This window comes from Anabrus simplex, chromosome 1, assembly GCF_040414725.1.
Source record: "Anabrus simplex isolate iqAnaSimp1 chromosome 1, ASM4041472v1, whole genome shotgun sequence".
In the NCBI taxonomy this organism is placed as follows: domain Eukaryota; kingdom Metazoa; phylum Arthropoda; class Insecta; order Orthoptera; family Tettigoniidae; genus Anabrus; species Anabrus simplex.
In genome coordinates, this window is record NC_090265.1 from 254028145 (window position 1) to 254047042 (window position 18898).

Consider the following 18898-nt stretch of genomic DNA (forward strand, 5'->3'; position numbering starts at 1 on the left):
ACTTTCATATTGTCAAAGCCAAGGATGAGACTGTGACAGGTCAATGAAAGTAACAAATTTGATATAGCCCATACCAGAAGACATAGTGCACTGTAATCGTTGAAAAACAAAGACAAATAAAACACACTCAGTGACATCTTCTGAATAATCGTGGAATTAGTTCAGTAGTTAAAGTTCCAAGTTTCTCCAGTAGCGAAGTTTCAATTGGCGCAATATTTGAATTAGCGGCGTGGAGGTGTACCGCCCGGTACAGACCCCCCCCCCCAAAAGGCCTTCCAAGGGGTGACACAGAAGAAAACAATATTTTTTTAAAGTCCAATTTTTTGCTGATGAGTTGAAGAATTTAGAAGAGAAAAATATAACTTTTCAGTAGTCAGAGGTCTCAGAAGTTGTTTGATATAGGTGGGATCCATTTTTAGAATTTCTTTGTAGTAGCTTTTGATGAAGGGTTTCTATGTGTTGTAGTAGTTGAATTCAGAAGAAAAACTTTAATTCTTGAAAGAAAACTAATTTTTGTAAGTCCACCAAAGGTTGATTTGAAGCAAAGCTGTATTAATTGCAGAAATAGAGTGTCCATGTAGCTGAAGAAGAACATTATCTGTCGCTTAATTTTGACGACAAGACCTGCCGCCGCTGCCTGTGTCCAGAGGAGGCCGCTCGGACCCCTTAAGTACCCTGAGATACCGCTCTCCCGCACTATGAGAGGGGTAGTCATATAGCACGCCGCAGATGCGACGTTTGTTTACAGTCCACAAGTAGCTTGCGGGTGGTGCGCCGCACATCAGCCTTGGCCGGAAGGAGGGCTCCGGCGCGCAGTACACAGTTTGACCTCGCTGGAGTGGAGTGGGCCCGTACCCCACCTCACTGGCGGTACGGCGCCGCACGGCTGCTGGGGCACTGAAACAGTAAGATCTCGGCGGCAGAATTATGTTGGACAGTAATGTTTGTAGGGTACAGTCTTTGTGGTTGGGGCTGAGGGGCCAGCGGCGTGGAAACTTTTATTTCATTACTTTTATTTTAATGCCACTGGTGTGGTTTACCAGGAGACGGGAGCTTGGTAATGGCCTTACGGAGAGGACAGCAAAGTAACCTCAGGGAAGGTTTCACAAGATTTATACAGAACAAAATGTAAAACTATAAGCGGCAGAAGGCCTAGGATTTAGAGAAAAATATAACCTTTTGGGGTTCTTACAAGATGTAAAAGATCCAATGAGCAATTAATTTACACCGGTTTCACCTGAGACAGGTGAACCCTAAATATCCTCTCGGTGGCTGGATTGCTTAGTAACAATGTCACCGGCGTAAAAAATCCAAGATGGTACACGGCCCATGAAATCTGGGGGAAAGTTTGCCCGCGGGAAAAAAATTATTGACCATAACTTGGTCTCCTACCTTTAAGTTGGTGGGCCTCCGTCCACTATCATATCTTTCCCTAACCTTTTCATGAGAAATTTTCAGATTGGCCTTGGCCTTCTTCCAAAGATCTCTAATATTATCTGGATCTGTTGCCTCTGGTAGAATATCACTAAGAGACCAAAGGTTAGCGAGCGGCGTGTTGGGTACGAACATGAACATCAAAGAAGCTGGAGTAAACTTATGAGATTCATGAACCGCGGAATTCAAAGCGAAGGCTAACCAATGAAGGGATGTGTCCCACCTAGAAGGATCGTCGTGATGATAGGCAATTAGCGCCGATCGGAGATTGCGATTGACCCGTTCAGCCAAAGATGGTTGAGGATAATAAGCAGAAGTAGTCACATGAGAGATGGACAAATCAAAACAGAATACTAAAGAGATTGGATGTGAAAGCTTTAGCATTATCAGACACAATATATTGACACGGACCAAAAGAAGCAAAAATAGAATTTAAACAAGAAATAGTGGACTGAGCGGTAGCCAGCTTAGTCGGAAATAACCAAGAAAATCTTGTAAAGCCATCTACACACACAAGGATGAACTTGTTGGCATTCCCCTTTGACTGGGGGAAGGGTCCTACATAGTCGATGTAAAGACGTTCCATGGGGCGCGACGCTTGATGAGAAGACAAAGGCCCTTGCTTAGTGGACATGGTGGGTTTACTAAGCCAACAAGATTTACAAGATTTTACCAATTCACGGATTTCTCCGTCCATACCCTTCCAGATGAACATTTCACGGATCTTTTCACGGGTTTTGAAGATGCCTAAATGCCCCCCTAGTGGGGTTTCATGGTAGTACTTGAAGATCATAGGTACAAGAACCGCTGGAAATGCAACTTTCATCGTCTTATCATGCCTCGAAGGGCAACATAAAACACCATTCCTCAGTACATAAGGGACGACGTGTTCCCCAGAAGAAAGGGTTTCCATTATCGGAGCCAGCGTCGGATCTTCACGTTGATATTTTTAAATATCCCTAAAGAGCATGGGATCATCTGTTAGAATGACATTAACCTCATGTAGTATGGACTCGGGAGGTGAAGAACGATCAACCTGTTCAGGGGTCTCTACCTCATTAGAAAACATACGGCTTAGTCCGTCTGCCACAACATTTTCAGTACCTCTTATATGCCTAACATCAAATTGGAAGGCAGAAATTCGGATGGCCCACCGGGCTATACGACCAGTACGACGCGGCCTACCTAAGACCCAACTTAAGGCTTGGTTGTCTGTCTCCAAGTCGAACTTGACATGTTCCAGATAAAGGCGGAACTTTTCTAGAGCAAACAAAACTGCTAAACCTTCAAGTTCATAGACGGAATACTTGGATTCTTGGGCCGATAATGTCCTAGAGGCATAGGCAATGGGTCGCCTCCCTAGTTCAGTTCTTGAGGAAGGACTGCAGCTACCGCCGACGATGACGCGTCGGTTTGGACGATGAATTTCTTAGATAAATCAGGCATGGCAAGAACAGGGGCATTACACAGAGATAATTTGTGATCTTCAAAAGCGGCTTGTTGAGAAGGTCCCCACTCAAATTTGACGCCTTTCCTACGAAGTAAGTTCAAGGGCGCCGCTCTATTGGCGAAATTTGGAATAAATTTCCTGAAGAAATTCACCTTACCAATGAACCTAGCAATCCCCTTGATGTCCTTGGGAGGTTTGAAATCACGGATGGCCTGTGTTCTAGAATGATCTACAGTGACACCATCGGGCGACACAATATGCCCTAGAAATGACATAGAAGGCTTAGCAAAAGCGACTTTGGACAACTTAACTGTTAACCCTGCCTTACGAAGACGATTAAGTACCTCTTTCAGATGATCATTGTGTTCTTCAAAGGTCTCAGAAAATACGACGACATCATCCAGGTAATGATACAAGTACTCAAATTTGATGTCGGAGAAGACCCTATCTAGCAGTCTCGTAAGCACGGCTGCCCCCGTGGGGAGCACGAAAGGCACGCGGTTGTACTCATACAAATTCCAGTCTGTGGCGAAAGCTGTCAGGTGAGTAGATTCCTCTGCTAACGGTATCTGATTATAAGCCTGATTAAGATCTAAGATGGTGAAGAATTTAGCCTTTCGAAACCATGAAAAACAAGAATGAAGGTCTGGAAGGGGCACGGATTGTAATACCACCTTCCGATTGAGAGCCCTATAATCAATCACAGGCCTGAAGCCACCTTGGGGTTTCGGAACTAGAAAAATCGGCGAATATGCCGACTTAGAGGGGCGAATAATACCATATTTTAGTATCTGATTTATGATTTCTTTCAATGCCTTCATTTTAGGTGGAGATAGCCTATATGGTGGAAAACGGACAGGAATCGAATCCGTAACCTCAATCTTGTATTCGATAAGGTCAGTAACACCAAGAGTATCAGAGAAAACCTCTGGAAACGACTGACACAACTTACGAATACTCTCTGCCTGCTCCTCAGGTAGATGTCTAAGGTCTAATAACATCTCATCCTGGGTAGGCGAAATAGATGAACATGACACAGAACTACATTTTAGCAAAGGGATTTTAGAATTACTATCAAATTTGAAAGTGCACGACTTGCTCTGAAGGTCGAGCACTAGACCGGTGTGAGACATAAAATCAGCTCCCAATATAATGGGGCAAGACAAGTGCTTGGCCAAAAAACAGTTTAAATTTCCAAGTAAATTTAGATATACGAATTTTGGCATACAGAAAACCTAAAATATCTAATGGGGATGAGTTTGCCGAAACAGAATGAACCGAAGTCGAACAAAAATCAGGAAGTTTACAAACAGTTTTCAATTTGGAGTACCATTCAGCCGAAATAATGGAACAAACACTGCCTGAATATAAAAGAGCAGTTACGGGCTCATTATTCAGTTCAATTTTGAGGAAGGGAACGTGTGCGGGTGTGTCCGCCGCAATCCTAAGACATTCTTTGGGACATTCAGATGGTAATGTCGAATAGTTCTTACTTTTTCCTGATTTTTCGTCAGGTTTAACCGGGGCTGAGCCTTGTGAAGAGGGGTTAGCCGACTCAGCCGAAGCCACTAGTCACTTATGATTGTTGGTGGAAGTTGCACCCGAAGTTGAGCAGGAGGGGGTGCTGTTAGCATTAGGGCAGTTCTTGGCAATATGTGAAAACGCGCCGCATTTAAAACAGCCTTGGGATGACCCTGCTCCATTCCTTATCCCACTAGATTTAATTAATGGACACTTGTTCCGAAGATGGTCAGGAGACCCACAAGCATAACATTTACGGGCAGTGAAGGTTCGGCGAGGTGGGTGCCAAAAATTACTAGAGGTTGGAGGGGGTTCTTTCGCGACACGCAAGGTATCGGCCTATCTAACTCCTTCCGCTGAGACAGCCATAGCCTCTAACTCGGCAAAAGTTTGCGGACGCGACGCAAAGCACAAGTATGACCTGTACGATGGAGAAATGCCTTCCACAATGGCCTGTACAATCTGATCTTCAGGGAAGTGAAGGGCAAACACCCTGGTATAGAATTTAATATCTTAGATGAAGTCTGCCAAGTTTTCATCCAACCGTTGTACTCGGTGGTAGTACTTTTGAATGAGCGATGACCTAGCTCGAGCGGGGATAAAATTTGCCAACAGATGGGCATGGAAGTCTTCTATGGAGGATTGTTCAGCAATTGCCCTAACTATCTTGTCTGAGAGAACACCAACGGAATAGGGATAAATAATTTGCAGAATTTGACACGGCGAAAGAGAAAAAACAAGAGCATGATCCTGAAACTCAACAAAAAACCTTAAGAATGAAATAACATCGCTGGTAGAGTTAACAGAAAACTTAGAAATCCCTTTGAGCAACATAGCTAAAGGGTGGGGCAAACTGCCAAAACCAGGTGACGTGGTAGGAACGGACCTAAGTGGGGGAGAAGCAGCTTCAGAAGGTGCATTATTCAACACAAAGGGTGGAATGGATGTGCGACGAACGGACTCAGTTTCTAATGGAACAGAAGTTTGTCGGGCTTCTACAGATTTTGTACTTTCTTCCCTCGCGGGAGAATGCTCCTCGCAGACAACGCTTACCAGAGTGGGTTGGTCGGTTTTCGGGAGGGGGCTGCTCCAGTTAACAATCGGCTAACCTTACTGGACAAATCAGTTTTCAAGAACAACACTAGCATTTTTCCTTTGAATGTCATTCAACTTAAGAGACAGTAGATCAGTGACCCTATTGTAAAAATGAAACAATCTAGCTTGCACCCATTTAAGTTGATTAGGTGATGGATCATTTTCTTCAAAAAAACTAACTACAGATGCTAGCTCAGTAGTATTGTCAGTAATCGTGGAGAGAGCATCGTCAATCTCTTTCTCTCCCAAAGTGGGAATGGAAATAGGCAAATCAAGGGACTCTTTAAGCTTGTTAGTATCTACTGAAACCGTGCCTCCAGATTGCACATTTCTAATTGTTAATTCATAGATCAATTCCTCATTGCGCAAATAGCCGGGATTGAGGACATCGCGAGGGCCGGACATGTCGACAGAAAAATTTTAGAAAAATAAAAAAAGTTCCAGCAACTGAGAAAATTGTTAGCGTTCGAATCGGAAACAATGTTCAGCCATCAAAAGGGGCTAAACTGAGATCCATTCAACCACGCTCTGCTACCACTTGTTACGGAGATATCCGTGGTAGTTAGAGGTGAAAGAAGGTGCGGGCTGGAATAGGTCTCAACTACAGAATTAAAGTTAATTTAAAACTTTAACAAAGGTTATATTTTCTTTTCAAAATCAACAAATAACAGAGTATAACAGGTACCAAGTAGCAGATCAACGAATTAACAAATTACAGTTCGTTACAAGATTTGGGCTTCGAGCCCCAAGATTAATTTCTGAGCTCTCAGCTCACAACCACAATTGCTAAAGAGCAGAAAACCCCTAAGTACAAGGAGCACTTGCTCCTAATTACAATGTTAAGGAAAAGAGCAGACCCGCTCTCAATTTTACAAGCCTATCAAAAGCTACAACAAACTTCACTTCTATCTGCCCTTAAGGCACACAAGGAAACAGGGGTAATTAATACCCAACCTACGGGGCCTTCGCATGAAGAAAACAAAACATCAGGTTAAGTTACTGGCCCAAAGTACAGAAGGGATTGGAGGCGTGACTTGCACTCCTAAAAATACAATATTAAAACCTAAGTGGCTCGAGGCCGATATACAGGGGCTAGTCCCAAGCTAAGGAGGTGACTCGTCTGAAAGATTTAAACACTTTAAGGAAGAGTAGAAACGGTTAGAAAAGCGTAGTCACCTCAACTTCAAAATGAAGGGGAGTTCGAGAGGGTGAAGCACTCTCTATCCCCGAATTACATTTCAAGAAATAGTAGTTTTTACATAGACAGAGAAAGGGATTTACATTTTAAAAGATGGGTTACATATTAAAGGATTCGAACCATCTCCGAGAGTTAAACTGCTGAGTTAGCAAGAAATAAAGATGTTAACAGGCCATTACCTTGTTGGAGATCTGTTGCCCGAAGAAAGAGGCGCATCCCGCCCCCTGCTACATATCCACACACTAAGAAAAATGTTACTGAAGTGGCCCTGAGACAAGAAAATCAGCAGTTTTTATAAACTCGTGGAAAGTTCGAGGCCTTTCATGAATGATAACAACCCGCCCACAAACTTTTATTGGATAACAGCAAAAACTAATACACAAGACGAGGAAGAAACACCTTATTGGTGGAAAATTAATTACATAAATTTATGATTGGTTACATTGAAAACAGGCGGAAAGAAAGGATTTATATTGCCAACCCACAAACCACAGAACAAAATTTAGTAAAAACAAAACTTAGGAATACAATATTTCTTCAAGAAAGTTCATTCCATTGCACCAGAGTGTATTACCATAGTTTTGGGTAGAGACATCTGTTAGAGATTGTCCACACTTCTTAATCGTTGAAAAACAAAGGCAAATAAAAAACACTCAGTGACATCTTCTGAATAACCTTGGAATTAGTTCAGTAGTTAAAGTTCCAAGTTTCTCTAGTAGCGAAGTTTCAATTGGCGCAATATTTGAATTAGCGGCGTGGAGGTGTACCACCCGGTACAATAATGATTACTGTTTTCTAAGTTGCAATATGGAATGTTATTCAGAGGTTATGAGATCACAGTAAAATGTATGTTTTAATAAGCTTAATTTACTCAAAACTTAAGTTACCTGTCCACTGGACGATGGTCATCACGTAACTACAGGGGCAGATTTGCATGAATACAAGGGTATAGGTGTCAAGTGTGGTTCTTCGGAAATTTAGCAACGCCTGGTTAATTCCTCTGACCCGGGGACTGAATGTTTGTGTTCGTCGTAAAATATTCATGCATCGTGTCAAATCAAAATTAACCATCAGATATCATTGTAAATAACATCTAACCTAACCTAACTCCAATGCACTACAGCTCCTGAAGGGCCTTGGCCTATCAAGCGACCACTGCTCAGCCCGAAGGCTTGCAGATTACGAGGTGTCGTGTGGTCACCACGATGAATCCACTCGGCCGTTATTCTTGGCTTTCTAGACCTTCAGATAGCTCCGCAATTCTAATCGCGTAGGCTGAGTGGACCTCGAACCAGCCCTCAGATCCATGTAAAAATCCCTGACCTGGCTGGGAATCGAACCCGGGGCCTCCGGGTAAGAGGCAGGCGCGCTACCCCTACACCACGGGGGATAAATAATATCTACGTCAATAAAATTATATATTTGCATGTACCGGTATATTTCAAAATTTTGTCTCATATATCTCAGATTGGGTTCAGTTCCATTTTTGTCCAATCGTATGTTTGCTTGCTTGTTTGTTTATTTGTTTGTTTGTTTGTTTGCTTGTGTCGACAACATCAGAAGGCTTAACAGAATTTCTCGGAACTCCGTTTTTAGGTCCAGGGATGACCGGGAAGTGCACTAGGCATTATATTATTTGATTGGTGTACAGTCGCATATCAATATAAGGGAGCCAAAATCAGAAAATGCCAAGTTTCTCCGTTAATATCAGCTGCATCGTAAAACTGAACATAATAAAAGATGTGACAAATACTGTGCACCTTTTATGCTATTCTATGTTATTTTATTTATGTAGAACTATGTTGTAGGTCAATTAAGTTGGTACTGAACTTCTATGTGAATTTGAAAAGTACCTTCATTAATGTTTTGCTATTATTATTATTATTATTATTGTTATTATTATTATTATTATTATTATTATTATTATTATTATTATTATTATTATTTCCACCTTTGTAGCGTAAGGGTTAGTGTTATTAGCTGCCGTCCTCGGGGGCCTGGGTTCGATTCCCGGTACTGCCAGAAATTTAAGGTTGAGAGGAGGGCTGGTATGTGGATGAAACGGTACATGTACCTCATCTCCATTGGGGGTGTGCCTGAAAAGAGCTGCGCCACCTCGGGATGAGGACACTACTTTTTATTATTATTATTATTATTATTATTATTACTATTATTATTATTATTATTATTATTATTATTATTATTATTATTATTATTATTATTAACCAGATAATCTAGAAAATTAGTAAGATGTATAATAACTAATTGACAGTACTAGTGGCAAATACGTCTCTAGCAAATGTACCCGTGCTTCGCTGCGGCATTCTACACTGTACTGTATACACCTGCACATTTCTATGTAAATGACTGTACACGCAGAGAGTAAGATTTAAGTAAATTGAGTATCTCTTAGTTGTCATAATAATACTTTATATTAAAAAAAACCTTCAAACGGAAGTAAAATGTAAACACGCACAGTCAAAATAGCTTACAGAGAGTCGTGTATCTTTCATTTTCTTGAAGCTGACGCTGTCCCATTCTTGTGTCATCAGCCGTCCTATGTAAATCACTACACACAAAGAGAGTAAGATTTTAGTAAATTGTGTATCTCTTAGCGTTATCCGAAAACCACCACAGGGAGGTCCCTATACCTTCTTTCCGATGTAAGGTGCGCGTTGGTGAGTTTTGATAATTAGACTCCATTTTTTGACGGTCTGCATGGTTGATCCTGTGATATTTTCTCGTATCTCCTGTATTCATACGTTTAACTGAGTTATAAACTATGGATAGGATGAAATCTGGGTACAGTTGTCACACATTGCTTTATGTTTTGCATACTCATGTGGCAGCTGGAATCATAAACTTTGGCTCGCATATGGCCACTGTTTATGTCAATGGGCTACACTCTGCGGTACTGTTGAAAAATTGACAGCCACCCTCAGTGTTATTCGAGGACGATTGTAACCGCCAACGGTATTCCGCAAATATCCTACAGAATGGCAGCTTGACGTCTCTCTCGCCTTCTACCCAACGAACAACCACGAGTTTACAGGAATGGTTACGAAAAAGGCATTACGTTAGTTCCCTGCTGTCAAGCGGCCAGAAACGTTGCCATGGTAACCGATAGGTTCGTTGTCGAACTGCGACAGAGCACGAAACCCACAGAAAATAGTAATTTTCTCCGTCATTTGAAGAGTAAGCGAAATTATGGACATACGTTGCACATGTAATCTACAGATTTTACAGAAAATTAATAGTGTATGAGAAAATATCAAGTAACTCGTTGATCTCCCTATAAACCCCCCAGTCTGTTCTGAGGATGGTTGCATAGTTGTACTTCCTCTTAAAACAATAATCACCACCACCAGTCTGTTCTGTGATTTTTAAATCATATGCATGTCAAAACCAGCTCCTGGATGAGTATACTCCAAATATGAAGTTTGGTCGATATCTACCCAGCTGTTTTGCCGTGTTGGTGGAACAGACAAATAGACAGACACGAAAGCTAATAACGACTGATATGGCCTTACGTTGACCTAAGGCGGATAAATATGTGAAAAATTTGCAAAATAATCTAAATTAAAGACATCGGACACTCTAGAATCTTATTTATATAGATAAACGATATTTTTCAATCGAAAGGCTTCGAGTCAGGGGTTTACCCAAGTCATGAGAATCAGGATATTCCAGGTCTCATTTTGCGGATGACATCCTTCTGCTCACATTGCCTCCCAATTAAGTGGAAATGGAAAATAGTCAGTACAAATAAAAAGGACTACACTAAAGGGTATAAGTTCACTGACAGTTATTAACATTTCGGATAAAAAAGTTGCCCAACACTGATTACAGAGTGTATGAAAATGTTTTTATTGCATTAGTTAAATTTAGGGTGTTATACGGAGCAGAGATATGCTGAGTTGGAGGAAGAGTATATACGCTTGATGCAATTACGAGTACATTTGCTAAAATAATTATGGGACTACCCAGTTGTACAGCTAACTGTGGAGTGAAAATGATGTACAATGATACAAGTCTGCAGGCGTACATTGTTAAAAAGATAATTGGCTGAAGTTGGGATCAGGTGGCAAAGTGTTACAGAGAGCCTACCAACACCAAATAAAATATCAGAACCAAAGATACTGGGTGGATGGAGTACGGAACATTTTGGATACGATATGAATGTGATACTACTGGGAAAGGTATTGCACAGAGCAACTAATAATATTTTAAAAAAATAAAGAGCTAATGATATTGATATTGAAGGGGGAAGAGTCTTTTTGACTCTGGCAAATGGGAGTGAGATGCGTCGTTGCAATCCATCTAGCAACAATAACATAAGGACTCGGCAAGTTTGAGTTCTCTAGCCTCTCTCACTTCAACTCCAAGCACATAACCTACAAGAGGTGCCCCTATTAAGCCGAGCAACCCAGTGGAAGGTTAGGATACCCAACCCCAGCGGGAAACTGGGTCGGCAAGCCGATCAGTGCGGGAGGATCACCAATCCGTCATTGAAGCAGGCGTGGTGATTAAGCTTCACACCCTTTAATTCAAATGATGAATGGCATTAAGGTTAATAAATTATCCGTAGGTAAAATATTCCCACAATCGGATCTCCGGGTGGGAGCAGCTTTGATGTCTCAGAAACAAAGACCTATTACAAAGAAACCGCAAATATTCAATGTCTGTACCTATAACTGTCGCTCATTGCTAGGTAGTGACAGACTAGGAGAGATTGAAGAACTTGGGAATATCAACTGGAGTGTTGTTGGTCTAAGTGAAATACGTCGGAAAGGAGAAGACTGTCTCCTCTTAAAATCTGGAGATTTGTTTTATTTCTGTGGCGAGCCAGAAGAAAAACTGAATGGAGTTGGGTTTCTAGCAAACAGGAACACCACTGACAAGATATCGGTACTAGAAGGAGTATCCAGCAGAACAGCTCGACTGGTTCTGAATGTGTCAAAAAGGTACAAAGTGCAGATTGTACAAGTTTATGTTCCCACTTCAAGCCATTCAGATGAAGAAGTTGAGTCCTTTTATGCGAGCCTTGAAGAAATCTGTGAAAAAGGAAGAGATTGTCATTTCCAACTGATCATTGGTTATTTTAATGCAAAAGTCGGCACCCTTAAACTTGGCGACTCAGTGGTGGGCAACTACGGGAGTGATGACAGGAACGACCGAGGGGAGAGACTAGTCCAATTTGCAGAATATACCAACATGCCAATAATGAACACGTTCTTCAAAAGGCATCCTAACCGAAAATGGACATGGAGAAGCCCAACTTCAGTGTTACAAACGAGATAGACTTTATTCTATCAAATACGCCTCATACTGTGAAAGACGTCTCGGTTTTAAACAAATTCAATACTGGCAGTGATCACCGACTTGTAAGAGCAAGAATTAAAATCAATGTAAGAGATGAAAGAAAAAACTTTTAAAAAGGAAGAGAAACGTAATCAATCTCAAAAATTTTGAACAAAACAAAGAAGAATTCCAAAAAGTCACCCAAAGAAAGTTTCAGGTAACAAAGGAAGAAGACCTAGCACAAATGTTAGTTGTAAGTGCACAAGAAGTAGGTGGCTTATGCAAACATAACGACCAACCAAATAAATTCAGTGACAAAACCAAAGAGGAGAAGAGAAATGAAAATTCGAACTGATCGGGATACAATAGAATATTCTGAGCTACGTAAGACCTTAAGAAGAGAAATGAAAGCTGATATACAGAAGTTCAATGAAGAAACCTTAAGAACAAGTGTAGAGAACAAGACAAGTTTAAAGGCTGCTAAACGTAAGCTCACAATTGGTAAAAAAAATTGACGGAGACAATGGTCGAATTACTGAAAAGGAGGAGATTTTTAATTTTATCAGAGACTTTTATAGCAGTCTGTATAGCAAAACAAAGGAAATTTCGATAGCACCTGACCTAAAATGTGTAACTAAAGTTCCAGATATACTTCCTTCGGAAGTCAGATATGCTATGGACAGCACGAAGAAAGGAACTGTTGCCGGTGATGATGATCTTTCTGTTGATATTCTGAAGCTTACAGGTGATGAAACAGTAAACCACTTGGCTAAAATCTTCACTTCATGTTTACACAACGCTTCAATCCCAGCATCATGGAATAAAACAAATATAGTATTATTTCATAAAAAAGGAAGTATTCACAATATCCAAAACTATCGCCCTATAAGCTTGCTCTCTGTTTTGTACAAACATTTTATGAAGATCTTGTTACACAGAATCAGTTCTACCCTTGACTCAGCCCAGCCAGTTGAACAAGCAGGATTCCGCAGCAGCTTTAGCACAATGGACCTCATTCTGGCTCTGCGTGAAGTGATTAGCAGAGCAAATTAATACCAGTTGCCTCTGTGCATAGCCTTTGTTGATTTTGAAAAGGCATTTGATACAATCAGCCATTCAGCTATCTTACAAGCCTTAGATGAGCAGAGAGTTGAGGTGGATTATATCAGAGTTCTCAACAACATCTACAAAACTTCTTCAGCCTTCGTTAATGTCGGTGAAGCAACTCCAGAATTCCCTATTGGAAGAGGTGTTAAACAAGGTGATCCAATCTCTCCAAAGCTATTCTCAGCTGTTTTGGAGATGGCAATGTCGAAGTTAAATTGGGAAGGAAAGGGTATAAGGATCACTAGCAGAAGATTTGCTATGACATTGCATTATTGGCAAACGACAAATGACGAACTCCACACATTAGTTACTGATCTTGCCATGGTATGTGAGTCAGTCGGCTTGAAGATGAAACTTTCCAAAACAAAAGTCATGCCCAACAAGTGGGCCACAGCAGGAATTGTGAACATTAACAACATGCTGTTAGAGAAGGTCAATGAATATATTTATCTGGGCCAGTTGATGAATATGAAAGGTGATATAAGACCAGAAATTTTCCGACGCATTAAGCTAAAATGGCAGGCGTATATCAGACACTCAACTGTCTTCAGATCAAATATGCCAGTAAATCTGAAGAAAATAGTTTATGATCAGTGCATTCTACCTGTGCTGACTTAAGGCAGTGAGACCTGGACACTGAACGAATTTACGAAAGGGAAACTTAGGACAGCGCAGAGAGGCATGGAAAGGTCAATGCTGGGTTTTACAAGGAAAGATAAGAGAACAGATGACATCAGATCAATCACTAAAGTTAATGACATTCTTGAGAGAATCGCCACCTTAACATGGCAATGGGCTGGACATATTGCTCGAAAGGAAGATGACAGATGGACGAAGCTAGTGTTAGAATGGAGTCCAAGAGATCATCAGAGGCCTAGAGGACAGACAGATGGGACAAAGACATCAAGAGAATAGCTGGTGCTACCTGGCAGAGAACTGCTCGAGACCGTTCTACCTGGAGAGTTCTGCTAAAGACCTACCTGAGTTCCCGACTTAAAGAGGCCACAACATGTAATGATAGAATTGGCTGATGATAATGAATGATATTGAAAAGCAACAAATTGCTTCACAGTGTAAAAATAAGAAGTCACTAGAGGAACTTTTAATGTAATTAGAAGAATGAGGTTAAATATAGATAATATAACAAATAAGAAAATGAGGGTCATAATATGGTGGTTAATGGGGGTAAACAAAAATATAGCATAAAGACAAAATAGAGATGAAAATAAATATTTACTATGTTAGGAAGAAATGGGATGGACACAACTTACAAAAGATTTCTTAGAGATAAAGGAAATAAGAGTGAAATTTACAGATGTGGGAGATATGAGAAAAATTGGTAATGAAAATGAGCTATGTACGATTTTAAAGTGGATGCATCCAGGAAGAATTGCAAAATTATTGACCATTATTAGGGAGATGGGGAGTAGTAAATTGGTGGAAGGAAAAGAAGTGATACGTGCTAGTTAGTAACAGAATTGTGTCTAAGGCAACCTAGAACATATAACTCCATTGAAGTTTACAGTAGTTAGATACGTATACAATATATATGATAATGTTAAATTAATTATTAATTTATCATCGCAGTTCTATTAGTCTGCATGCGTTTTGGTTTTCTTTCGTTAGTCAATATTAATATTCAATTCAGAAGTCGAACATGATATGGAGGGACTGAGGATGACTATTGTGGGGACCTCTTTGGGGGGTCATATTTCCGGGGTATCTGATGAACCTCCATAATACTGTATGTCCGAGAAGTTTCATTTTTAACAATAATGTTTCTAACACACTTTTCATGCCATTCTTTCTCTGTTCAATTTCTAAATCACTTACAAATGTTAAATTTCATGATATTTTCCGGACACCTTAGTCTTTGTGTTTTTACTGAATGTTTTTTTTTTTTTCAGTTATGCTATATTCAGTTTTGTAAACTGCATGTATCGAAAATTAAGATTAAAATAATCAATACCCTCTCCCGGATCTACGGTTTCCGAGATTATCGGAGATAGGTATTATCTTATCTTAAATCTCCTGCCAACCCCATGGTTGCGAGTTTTTCCATAACTCATCAGCTACGGGCAGTACAGATAGTGTAAATATATTTAGCCTTCTATATTTATTTTATTTTTTATTTATTTGTTCTGTCCGCCTCTGTGGTGTAGTGGTTAGCGTGATTAGCTGCCACCCCCGGAGGCCCGGGTTCGATTCCCGGCTCTGTCACGAAATTTGACAAGTGGTACGAGGGCTGGAACGGGGTCCACTCAGCCTCGGGAGGTCAACTGAGTAGAGGTGGGTTCGATTCCCACCTCAGCCATCCTAGAAGTGGTTTTCCGTGGTTTCCCCACTTCTCCTCCAGGCGAATGCCGGGATGGTACCTAACTTAAGGCCACGGCCGCTTCCTTCCCTCTTCCTTGCCTATCCCTTCCAATCTTCCCATCCCTCCACAAGGCCCCTGTTCAGCATAGCAGGTGAGGCCGCCTGGGCGAGGTACTGGTCATTCTCCTCAGTTGTATATCCGACCAAGAGTCTGAAGCTCCAGGACACTGCCCTTGAGGTGGTAGAGGTGGGATCCCTCGCTGAGTCCGAGGGAAAAGCCGAACCTGGAGGGTAAACAGATGATGATGATGATGATGATGATTTATTTGTTCTGACACCAATACATGGTTGCCAAAGGACACAGACCAGCTCACCAGTTCTTTGAAAATATGATTGAATTGATGGTTTCGTAAAAGAAACATCAATGTACTCAAGAATATAAACCTCTTTTTATGATACCGGGAGGAAATTAAATACTATGTTTTCCGTACAAATGGTTCCGCATTATTGCCACGGAGGATTTTATAATCGTGGTAACAATTTTGTTTTGAAAATTTCTGTCCAGTATGTACGATTGCCGCCATTGGACAAAATTTCTGGGGATGGTCCCTCTAGTACCCAGAAGCAGTTCTCTTACTCGTGTGTTCCTGACGCTGTAGGCTCTCTGGAAGTAGTGTATTGGTTGAGCATATACTATATCCTGTTTTTCTCTATGTACGTCTGCAGTTAAGAACAGTGACGTTGAATTTTATTTAGCGAATATCATAGGGATAGACAAAATTGTCCATACATGACCAGCCATTGATACCAACATTTACAATTGAAGCTCTTCACAGCAACTGAACATGCGTCATTTTGTCGATTCACCGCAGGTTTCTTCAGTGGGTAGAACTTCTCCTAGGTCCAGCTGTCTTATCTGTCTTATGTGATAAATCCACGAAGAGCAACGGCAACAACAATTAGAGCATAGAGAAGCATTGAAGAAACACTTTACACAATGCCTTAGAGCAGATCGACCTGAAAGCTATCAAAGAAAGGTACCATACTCTGATATCTGACTTCATTGTGAAGGTGATCCACACCCTTACCCGTGGAGATGATCTAGAGATTCAGAGCTGCTGCTTTTCTTTTTTAGAATGTTTTCGAACGCCAATTTGGAAGTTAGGAGTAAGCTGGAAGACACCAGCGGTCTCGCAGGCAAAGGAAGTAGGTTATTAGGACACAACCAACCAACCAACCAACCAACCAACCAACCAACCAACCAACCAACCAACCAACCAACCAACCAACCAACCAACCAACCAACCAACCAACCAACCAACCAACCAACCAACCAACCAACCAACCAACCAACCAACCAACCAACCAACCAACCAACCAACCAACCAACCAACCAACCAACCAACCAACCAACCAACCAACCAACCAACCAACCAACCAACCAACCAACCAACCAACCAACCAACCAACCAACCAACCAACCAACCAACCAACCAACCAACCAACCAACCAACCAACCAACCAACCAACCAACCAACCAACCAACCAACCAACCAACCAACCAACCAACCAACCAACCAACCAACCAACCAACCAACCAACCAACCAACCAACCAACCAACCAACCAACCAACCAACCAACCAACCAACCAACCAACCAACCAACCAACCAACCAACCAACCAACCAACCAACCAACCAACCAACCAACCAACCAACCAACCAACCAACCAACCAACCAACCAACCAACCAACCAACCAACCAACCAACCAACCAACCAACCAACCAACCAACCAACCAACCAACCAACCAACCAACCAACCAACCAACCAACCAACCAACCAACCAACCAACCAACCAACCAACCAACCAACCAACCAACCAACCAACCAACCAACCAACCAACCAACCAACCAACCAACCAACCAACCAACCAACCAACCAACCAACCAACCAACCAACCAACCAACCAACCAACCAACCAACCAACCAACCAACCAACCAACCAACCAACCAACCAACCAACCAACCAACCAACCAACCAACCAACCAACCAACCAACCAACCAACCAACCAACCAACCAACCAACCAACCAACCAACCAACCAACCAACCAACCAACCAACCAACCAACCAACCAACCAACCAACCAACCAACCAACCAACCAACCAACCAACCAACCAACCAACCAACCAACCAACCAACCAACCAACCAACCAACCAACCAACCAACCAACCAACCAACCAACCAACCAACCAACCAACCAACCAACCAACCAACCAACCAACCAACCAACCAACCAACCAACCAACCAACCAACCAACCAACCAAGGATTCGTTCAGTTTTGACCAAACTGACTAATAGAGCGAGTTGGGGGTTGCGCTTTGTCTCCTTTCGGACGCACACTGTACCCAAGATGTCTCCGAGGCTTCAATCGTTCCCGCAACACTCGGTCGCAGACTGATCCTCAAAACAGATCAACGGTCCTTGACCTCGTCTGGTTTCGGCTGTCAACCTAAGGACACCACCAAATGCGATGAGGTGTCTTGCTTCCTTGACCTAACGCAGGAAGCTTTCGTAGAGGTGATGGCCCCTCCCCGCCATCATCCGTGGCGACCATTGAGTAAGTCGATGCGCTTGTCGCCCCCGAAATCCTTTCGGACGCGCACCTCATCCCGCGTATTTGCTAATTTCCGACACTCGGGCCTGAATCCCCATACAGAGAAAAACCCTGTTCTGAGGAGCAGTGACCTGGTGTCGAGTTCGGCTGTAACCCCGCCTCCCCGCCATCACCCGTGGCAACCATCCAGAGAGTCAGCACGCTTGATCGCCCCCAGGAATCCTTACGGACGCGTGCTGGGTGAACGGGGAATAGCGGAAATCTTTCTTACCCCTTCTTATATTAGCTGAATGCGGACTGCACAGTAAGCGACAATAGTATGTTTCTGTCGTGTCTTGGTGTTGACTGTTCACCGAATGTGTTGTGTGACTATAGAGCAGAATGAAGGCTTCCAAATCCCATTATTTCCTACCACATTTTAAAATTATGTTACACTAAGGAATAATGTCGTAAGAAAACAGAAGTAAGTTTCTCTCGTATATTATATTGTTTCCTACCGGAGGATTGTTGAGTTGGGCTGTGAAACTCCTGCTCTCGCATTCTATTCTGGACACATATTCCTTTAAGGATATCCGATACTATAGTAGTGTTACTACGTCAATCCTGTAGATGGTGCATCACGCTCAATGAACAGTAATTACTATGCATCGCTTGTATTCCAAGCTACCATTTCCTCATACACTGATACGTTTTTGTCGCAATAATAAGTTTGTACGTTTCCTTAGAAACAAGTCCGACATATCAAGCTTCCAAAAACTTAACTGTAATATTATTTCCAATTATTCAGAACACTTCCTTCGTGATATACAGGCCGTACCGAGGCTTTCATCGACCCGAGAGTCCGCATGTATGT